This window comes from Erinaceus europaeus, chromosome 1 (assembly GCF_950295315.1).
Source record: "Erinaceus europaeus chromosome 1, mEriEur2.1, whole genome shotgun sequence".
Lineage (NCBI taxonomy): Eukaryota > Metazoa > Chordata > Mammalia > Eulipotyphla > Erinaceidae > Erinaceus > Erinaceus europaeus.
Window position 1 is genome coordinate 177,419,068 of NC_080162.1, and position 9,607 is coordinate 177,428,674.

Sequence of the window (9,607 nt, forward strand, 5' to 3'; positions counted from 1 at the left end):
AAGACTCTGGATCTTAGCTTCTTTATATGTCAAAATTAAAGTAACAACACAACTGTTAGGAAAACTAAGTGATATACAGAAAATTAACTTTTGATTACTGCCATAATCTGTATATGTTCTCACTTCAAGAATGCTGTCATTATGTTGTGGAAATATGTTTTTATTTAGGGCTGGGTAGTGGTGCACTTGGTAAAGCATACACACTACAATACACAAGGACCCAGGTTCAAAACCTCAGTTCCCAACTGCAGGGGGTCACTTCTCAAGTGGTGAAGCAGCACTGTCGTAGTCTCTTTATATTGGAATCATAACAAAATTTCAAGGAGGGCAGAAAAAAGGAGTACACTGGAAGCATTTTTCAAAATACAATAAAGGACCTTTGTTTAAAACATAGTGATAATGACCCATAATATGTAGGAGAGTTTTCTTCCATCTCGAGTATTTTACATTTTCCATCTCCCCTTACCTATCAATTTCTTTCAGTCTTTATCCAATTATTAAATGAATATTTTTTAAAAGATGTATTTGTTTATTTTCATGAGAAAGAATAGAACGCTCCTCAATGCTCCTTTAACAGTGGTAATGGGGATTGAACCTGAGACCTATGGAGCCTCAGGCTCCTATGAAGTAGTACCATTTTAAAAGCTAATAAGTAGTTAAGTCAATTGTCAATATGGTTTCTCTGCTGAAAGATCGCTGGCATCAGATGAAGAGATAATTTTCAGCAAGATTATCCACATTATCCCATAAATCTTATATAGTCAGTTGCCAGCTCTATCTACAAAAAATGTGAGGCTCTTCTCACCACAGGCACATAATTATGGAGTAAACATCAGTATCTTAAAAGTTGGAGAATGTTCCACCCAAATAGGAGTTAACTGATTTAGTTGCTTATTTCTTTACAGTTTCAGCCCTGCATTCCGCTAATTTCATCACCAGATATCCAGAAGCAAATAATTCTTTGACCTTAACCTTCCTCTACACTACTCCTTAAAAATTGCTTAAGGCAGGGGGAGTCGGGCTGTAGCGCAGCAGGTTAAGTGCAGGTGGCACAAGGCACAAGGACCGGCATAAGGATCCCGGTTCGAACCCCGGCTCCCCACCTGCAGGGGAGTCCCTTCACAGGCGGTGAAGCAGGTCTGCAGGTGTCTATCTTTCTCTCCTCCTCTCTGTCTTCCCCTCCTCTCTCCATTTCTCTCTGTCCTATCCAACAACGACAACAACAATAATAACTACAACAATAAAAACAACAAGGGCAACGAAAGGGAATAAATAAATAAAATAAATATAAAAAAATTGCTTAAGGGGTAACTATACCCCTTAAATAACAAGTAGAGAGAAGTGTTTATTCTAAGCTACCCAATACTTCTAATGAAAGAAAGACCTCAGGAAAATCTAAATCAATAAAATATTGAGAATGTGTCCTCAGTTCATTTTTATATTTACATATGTATATTTAATATATGTAAGTATAAACTTGAGTCTACAAAACTAGGGCCTGTGGTCCAGGAGGTGGCAAAGTAGATAATGTGTTGAACCACTAAGCAGGAGATCTTAAATTTAATCCTGGCAACATATGTGCTAGAAGGAAGCTCGGGTTCTCTCCCTCTCTTTCTTATTAATAAATTAATACATCTTTAAAAAGAAAAAGGAGGGCTGGAAGAGTATCTCTCAAGCCTGGACACATTATTTTCCATAAACATGGTCCAGGTTAGAAGCCTTGCACTCTAGAGGTTCTATAGCACCAGAGCAAGCTCTTGAGCTGTGATGTCTCTCCCTTTCTCTGTCTCTCTCCATCTATGTGAACAAAAGAGAAGCTCAGAGCAGTGAAATTGTGCATGAGGACTCAACCCTGCAAAAAAAATAAGTAGTAAAGGCTTGCAAAATCAGGTGAAATAAAAGGTCACATACAACTGCAGGTAATAATAGAATTTGTCATTTAAATGGCTTATCTTTAAATAGAACTGTCATAAACTAGACTTAGAAATTTTCAAACTAAATTAGTATTGTAGGTATATAGAGTTGACTGGAGTTGTCACTGGAATCATTTTGCATTCTGTATAATTGCTATCTTTATTTTCAAGGCAATGTGTCATTGACTTCATCGCTTGCATGAAAAGCAACACATTCACAGTGATAGGGAATCTCTGCCCTGCCATCAGATTCTCACCATGACCCGTGTTTGAAATATCAGTGAGGTCTTGTGATGCCGGAGGGCAAGTAAGAGTAAGCTAAGATACACAAGTGATATTTTTCTACATTTACTGATAGACCAAAGACCACACTCCATCATTTTACTACCTACTCTTAACAACAAAAAAAATAGTAATAATAATGATTAGGAAGTGTGTACTGCAGACATCATTTTATTAATGTCCTTGTCACATCAAAAAAGAAAAATTAGTTAGTATGCACCACCTTAGAGGAAATGTCTTGCTTCTGTCCTTCTACAATGCTAGAATACAACCTCCACGGGCCCCTCTATAAATAGATAAATGCCTTCAAATTCCTTCCATATCACAAGTGCTTAATAAACGTTTCTATATTCACTTGAAGTAAAACCAGAGATATTATTTTGGTATTCTGTAAGCAAAAATCTAGTCATCATATCTATCTATACCAATCCCCACAGTCCAAGGTTACAAAATATGTGAAGACATACTTCTTACTTGAATTATTGAGAGCTGTGCTTCCATTGCTATTTGTTTGAGTAAATCATATTATTAAAAGCTTTCCTGAAATTCACTGATAATTTGGAAGAAAAGTGGCTTTAAAAGCTTGAATTATCTGAATAATGAACAAATCTCCACATCTAATTGAACTCAGCCTGAGCATAGGCTCACACTCAACGCAAACTTGAGAAAGCATTTCCAGCAGAACTCTGGCAGGCCAGATGTTCTGGAAGCAGAACCTCAGTCATTATGTACATGCCAGCTCCTCCTCACTCCACCCCAGGCCAAGACCCTTTCAGCAGCAAGAAGCCTGGTTAACATATGACTCTCTGGCTGCAGTACTGCATGGCATCCCAGGACTCATGTGAACATTTCAACAATTTTAAACAAGCTTTATTAACTGGGATTATTAAATTAAAGCCAAAAATACAGGAAGAATACATTAATTATGAGATAACACCTGTGCCTTACCTAAAGGGCCTCAGGGGTAGGTGATATATCAGCAATTTACTACTTTTGGTTAAACTACACAGATACTTCACAAGAAATAGAACAAGCCCAGCTAGAGAAAAATCACAACATTTTGTAAAGGTGAATAGCACTGCCCATTTTTTAGTGCATTTCTTGTGTGTGTGTGTGTGTGTGTGTGTGTGTGTGTGTGTGTGTGTGTGTGTGTGTGTGTTATATTTATGTATTTGGAAGGAGATAAAGAAATATCTTTAGGAGGGAACTATTCTACTTAATCCCCACCACTGACATAGTCACTGCACCCTCCACAAATGAGAAATTAGTCTAGACTACGTAGTTCCTTTAAAAAACTGCACCCTGAGGAAAAGAAAACTTGAAAAGAGGAGTCAGGCGGTAGCGCGCAGCAGGTTAAATGCACATGGAGCTAAGCACAAGGACAGGAGTAAGGATCCCATTTGAGCCCCCGGCTCCCCACCTGCAGGGGAGTCACTCCACAAGCGGTGAAGCAGGTCTGCAGGTGTCTATCTTTGTGTCCCCCTCTCTGTCTTCTCCTCCTCTCTCCATTTCTCTCTGTCTTTTCCAATAACAATGACACCAACAAAAACAATAATAACTACAACAATAAAGAAACAAGGACAACAAAAGGAAAATAAATATTTTTTAAAAACTTGAAAGGCATTTACACCTTTGGATGCACTACTTGGCTGTTATTAAAAAGCTTCTTTATCTTAAAAGATTGCTGGTTTTATTTGGTTAACTGGATGGGTGACCTTGCAATATGGAATATTCTCATGAAAACATGATTTAGGTAGGATCAGATAGTAAGCATTTCAGAAAATCAGAAAGCATAATCTGTACCTAATGTATGGGGAAGAAACAGCACTAGTTAGGAAAAGATGCAATGTAAATAAAATCAGGAGGAGTTAGGCAGTGGCACACCTGGCTGAGCGCACATGCTACAAGTGACAAGGACTCAGGTTCAAGCCCCCAGTCCCCACCTGCAGGAGGAAAGCTTCACAAGTGGTGAAGCAGGTTTGCAGGTGTCTCTATGTCTCTCTCCCTCTCTGTCTCCCCTCCCCTCTCAGTTTCTCTCTGTCTCTATCCAGTAAATAAAGATAAATTAAGGGAAAAAAAAAACAAAAAGAAAATTAGAGGGTTCCAATCACACACTTTCTTTAAATTCTGACTGGTTTTGTTAAAGATTGCATTGTTAATGACAGTCATGCTGCTTATCCTGAACTGACATGTATGTAGCAAGTGTACAATGTTTGGTCTTGAGTAATCTTTCTACAGAATTATCTATGTAGGATTTCTACCTCTGTGCATATGTTAGAATTACTTAGACAGATTTGTTGTCATTTTTTTTCTAGTGGAATTCAAACAGCAGTGGAATTCAAAATGTCAGTTCCTATTATTATTTGTCATGACAATGCTGTGAGAATGTCCACATTTTTTGCTAAAGAAACTGTTATAAGAGAGGGCTGTGGTTCAGCAAATGTAAAACTGAAAAACAGAAGGAGTCACAGTAGATGGGGTTAGCCAATTACACTGTGATTTGAAAACATCAGTGATTTATTAGTTGCTGTAAGCTACCCAGCTCCTCTCTATTTGATCTGTGTATTTATTAGTTATAAGCATTATGCAAGCACATGCTGTTCTACAGAAACTTGTTTTGTCAACCACTGCCTTGTCTTTTTTAGATGAAAATACAATAGAATAATTTAAATTGTGATTACTTCTTAAAATACATTCTGCAACTAGAATTAAATTTCACACTGCCTTTAAAAGTACATAAATCTGAAACTAATACAAAGTGCAAACATTTCCATATCCAGGTTAACGTTTAGCAACAGAAAAGAATAACTTTTGTTTATCTCTGAAAACAGCTTTATTCATCTAAATAATGACTGGAAGAGATTAAGAAAAGACTGTTTTGCTTTCTTAGATATATGCACATATTCCAATTTCCTTTTGCACAATGACTTTTATGCAAATGTGTGCCGCACAATCTCCTGACCTCTTATACCATCATACCACGACAATGACAGTTCAATAATTGAAATGGTAGATATCTGGTGTATTTGTTTTACAACTGCAAAGATGGATTCAATGCCTATAAAAATGAAAATGCTCTTATGTGTGTGTTTTTTTCTGTTGTTGTTGTTGCTGTTAATTCTAAACTGACCACCTAATTTCCTATTTAAGTTTTTTTTTAAGAAAAAATAGGGGTAAAGCTAATTATTGCATTTTAAATTTCCTTGCTACATAGTTTTCTTAATGTGATTCCTTGCATTCTCCTCTGTGAACCTCCCCCACACCTTGATTTTAGTTCTTAACCTGGATTCTTTCATCCATAACATGGATAATGAGAAAACTCCAAAAAAGTTCCTTGGGGGAATGTTGCACTAAAAGTTACCTAGGACTAAATCCCAAGTGTGTTCCTTCCTTCATCATGAAGACAAGAGATTCATTCACTGCTCTCAGGCAATTTGAAATCCAAATATCAAACAGCATGATGGAATTCAGACAGACTATACTGCTTCACCACTCACAGATGAGAAAGAAAAAAAATTTAGTATAATTAAGCTTTTGACTTTGAACCAGCAAAGCTGTGAACACCTCGCTTAAAAATACATATAATAAGTGCAGCTGAAATGCAGGTGTGGGAGTATTCAAATGTCTACATAGGATAATGGTAAACCAATCAGCTCAGAAGAAAAGTGTTGATCATTCTGAGCCAAGGATGAGTTAAACTGTAAATCTGAAATGTTGCCAAAAATCTTATTTATCCTCCCTGGGTTTGAATATATAGTATTTTTTAAATCATTACTTATTAGATCTTTTTACCAAACTCTTTAGGGAAACTATGGGGTCACTTTAATGATAAAAAAATGCAAGGTATTTTTTAAATGAGGATAAGAAATAAAGGAGTTTCTCTAAAATGCTTTTCTCAGTTTATTCATTAGTACCTCATTCACCCTAAAAGTAGTAATCTGAGGTCTCATTATTTGAATATCAATTTACTAAAAAAATAAATTTAGAGAATGAAAAAGCCTCAATTAGAAGAATATAATCAAATCTAATAAAGTGCTTAAACTGAAAAACTGTACACACATACTTTACCTTGTAAGAGTGACCGTAGCTATGCATTTAGTATTTATTAGACTCATTTTAAATACATTTTGAAACATGAAAAAGAGAAGACTAAGGGCAATCCGAAATTTAGCTTTATTGTTTTAATTTCCTTGGCCAATTTTGTTACAGCATTGCAATTTCTGCAGCAAAGAAATCAAATTTTAATAGTGCCTAGCATTTCAGAAGATTTTGCATGAAGAAATAAGTAAGATTGTCTTAACAACTACAAAATTCCTTTTAAAAATTCTAAGGAATATAACAATGGCAGAAAAACGAATACAACTTTGTTTGTTTTTGTATCTGTGGCTAGCAAAAGACATAAAGATATTCTTCTTTTTCTTTTTTAAGTCCATATGGAAAGATCATCAACACATTCTGCCTCTGGAATCTTTACCATTATACCATAACCCACAAACCTTCTACCTTAAACATAAAAGGAAAGGTGTTGTTCTGGTCAAAAAAAGAAATAGCTTTTACTAGCATAAGTCTAATGTTAAAGCTGCCTAAATCCTGCCAAATACATTAAAACAACATCTGTAAAACAGATTTCCATTAAATTGATCAGTTTAAAGTTAAGCGGCTAGGCAGATGATGCTGTTAAGCTAACCCTTAACCTTTAGCCTTTAGCCCCTCTAAACTAGAATAACAGCAGACACTTCTTTTAGGTAATACTGCTTCAGGCTGATAAGGCATGAGGTAAAGTGCTCTATTCAAATGGAACTGACACATCACCACATTTAGAGTGTTATGAATCAATATGTTGTCAATAAGGAGAAACGCTCTGTTCTCACAGTTGGGGATTTGTCTTATAACTGCTACTTGTCACTTTTCCTGAGAGTCTGAATAAGTCACAATGTAAAATGATATAAATTAAACTTCTAAGGAAAATAAATTTTATATTGAAGATTACTGTCTAGTCATTAACTCAGAAACTATTTTAAGTCTAATTTTAAACTTTAGCCACATGATAAACCATTTTTTCAGGCCCATGCCAATCTGTTAAGTCCTAATTTAAAAGCAATTAATGTTACTTATAAAGCAATTTTATTTTGCCGACACACCAACCAAGCTTGCTAATATCCTCATTACTGCTCTTGAAAATCCTCTAAAGCTGACTCATCATTTTTGTAAATCACTTTAGAAATGGAGCCTCAACACCCTGCTATTTGGGAGTATTTTCTAGTTACTTCTAGAAATAATAAATGCTCCTGGAAAGAGAATGTAAAAGAATATAGTTTGATTACCCAATACCAAGATTTCTACCTTAAATATATATCCCTTTACTCTGCTTTTAATTCAAACGAAGACTCTTCAAATTGGGCACTTTGTTAGCTGACCATTTTAAGGCACTAAACTACAAAGTATTTAAGAAATCAGCGAGTTAGGAAAAGTGAGGAACAGTAAATGCTTACAGACATTAAACATCGTTATGTACATTAAATATTGTTAAAGTACTATATCTTAAGGGTAAAAAACACACACATATCCTTTGATTTGGAAATCTAAAAAGCTCTACTTCAAAGCCCTCTTTATAAAAAAAAAAGCTTTTACTTCGATTAGCTGTTCACAGACAATATCCAAACTCATCCTTGCAAAGGAACTCGAAGATAACTCTGACACCTAGCAAAAGGCACTACAGATACAGGGTAGTCAATTCAAATTCATGTAGTGAGTGGAGAAACTGGATGTGCACCTATACAAACATGCTTAAACAGTCATCAAGCAATTAGGTTAAGTAACCCTTCCTGAGAAAATGAATAGCAAGACTTTTTCATTAGCCTCCTACATAAGATTAATAAAGTAGAAAAATGTGCATTTATATTTTCTATTCACAACACACTAATTTAAAGTGTTAAAAGAGCTTCATGAATATAAACACAGTTTATGAGTGGTCTACATAGCTCCCAAGGTTGAAATCTATTATTTACACAAACCTAATGCCTATTATTTTCTCCCTGGTATTCTAAAAGTTTTAATAAGTCAAGTATCAACAGAAAATTTTAAAAAGTTGACAACTGAGCAGTTGTCAAGTGTCGCTGTAAAACCTATGAACTATATTACAATTAATTCTTTATATGGTGTTTTCAATACCGTCAACTCAGACTCTTTCCAGCTTACATTAGGACTTGTTTTACCTTCAAACTATGTTACCCAACTCAAATGCCTGCATTATTGATCCACAGAGCTCCACTATCACTGGATCAACATTACTTCCTTACACCATCTCTTTAGTTTTTGTATACTCAGGATGCCAATCTAGAATGTGAATTTCTAGAAACAAGCCAAACAAATAGTACTGGGCCAATCCAAATAAACAGTTCCTGTACCTGATCCCGAGACCACAATCTGCTCTGCTGTGTGTTTACAGTTTGAAGTAACAGTGGGAAAGCCATAGGTATTCTAATCACTGGTTGACTCCTGATAGTATAGTTATCACTGATTTCTAGTATAAATCAATAGGTAACACTTGCAAAATGGATTTTGTAATCATATTTAGAGCTTGTTACAATGACTAATGGTTTGCAGTATTTCCTGAATTTTAATATCCTCTAGACAAAAGAAGTTTTTAATAAGTTACCAAGTTATTCATCATAGGAAAAAGTCTGCTATATCTGTACCTGAACCAAAACAATAAGCCGACCCAGTAAGCAAAGCGAAGAAAATAAATTTACCAGTAAGTAGGATTTAGAAAAATCAAGACATGTTGTGTAACAGATGGTGTTCACTGCTCAAGAGTACGACTTACACCTACATAGTTTTTTTTTTCAGCAAAGATAAAAGTGTATTTGTAATTTTATTAATGTTTTTATTTGTTTCATATCCATGGGGGGTGGATCAAACACTACTGGCTGATAAAGTCATTAAAATGAAAACAGAGTTCACTTTTCAAAGACTTTCAACTGATGCTAACACAGGGTGTGTTTACTGACTACTACTGAGAACAGAGGAAAAGGGGAGAAAATCTATATTGCCCTTGTTTGCCATCAAACAAAAGATGATTCATTAATAAAGTAGTATACTGTTTTTGTCCTTTCCTGCCTGTAATCACTGCCAGTTAGCCAAGAGTGCTGTTATTTGTTTTTTTATTAATCAGTCAACAAATGATCTTTACAAGTATTATTTTATGTACAAAAATACTCAGGAAAGTTATTTTATCTTTCAGGAAGTCAGTAAAGCATCAGTGCCACTAAGGGATGTGTAGAAGTGTCATACTGTAAGCCTTTTAAGTAAATCCTTCAATCAAAATTGATTAACATTAAACAGCAACTGTGCTCTCCCCATCCCCTCACCACCCCTCACCCTCAGCAACCTTCTTTTACTGGCAGACTTGT

At 35.4% G+C, this 9,607-nt stretch overlaps 1 protein-coding gene across 3 annotated transcripts in view; it reads right to left on the minus strand.

Annotated features, from left to right (window-relative positions):
* Nucleotides 1–9,607, minus strand: part of ZFHX4 (zinc finger homeobox 4) — a 233,934-nt gene that overhangs the window by 193,385 nt on the left and 30,942 nt on the right. The gene's annotated exons all lie outside the window — the stretch shown is intronic.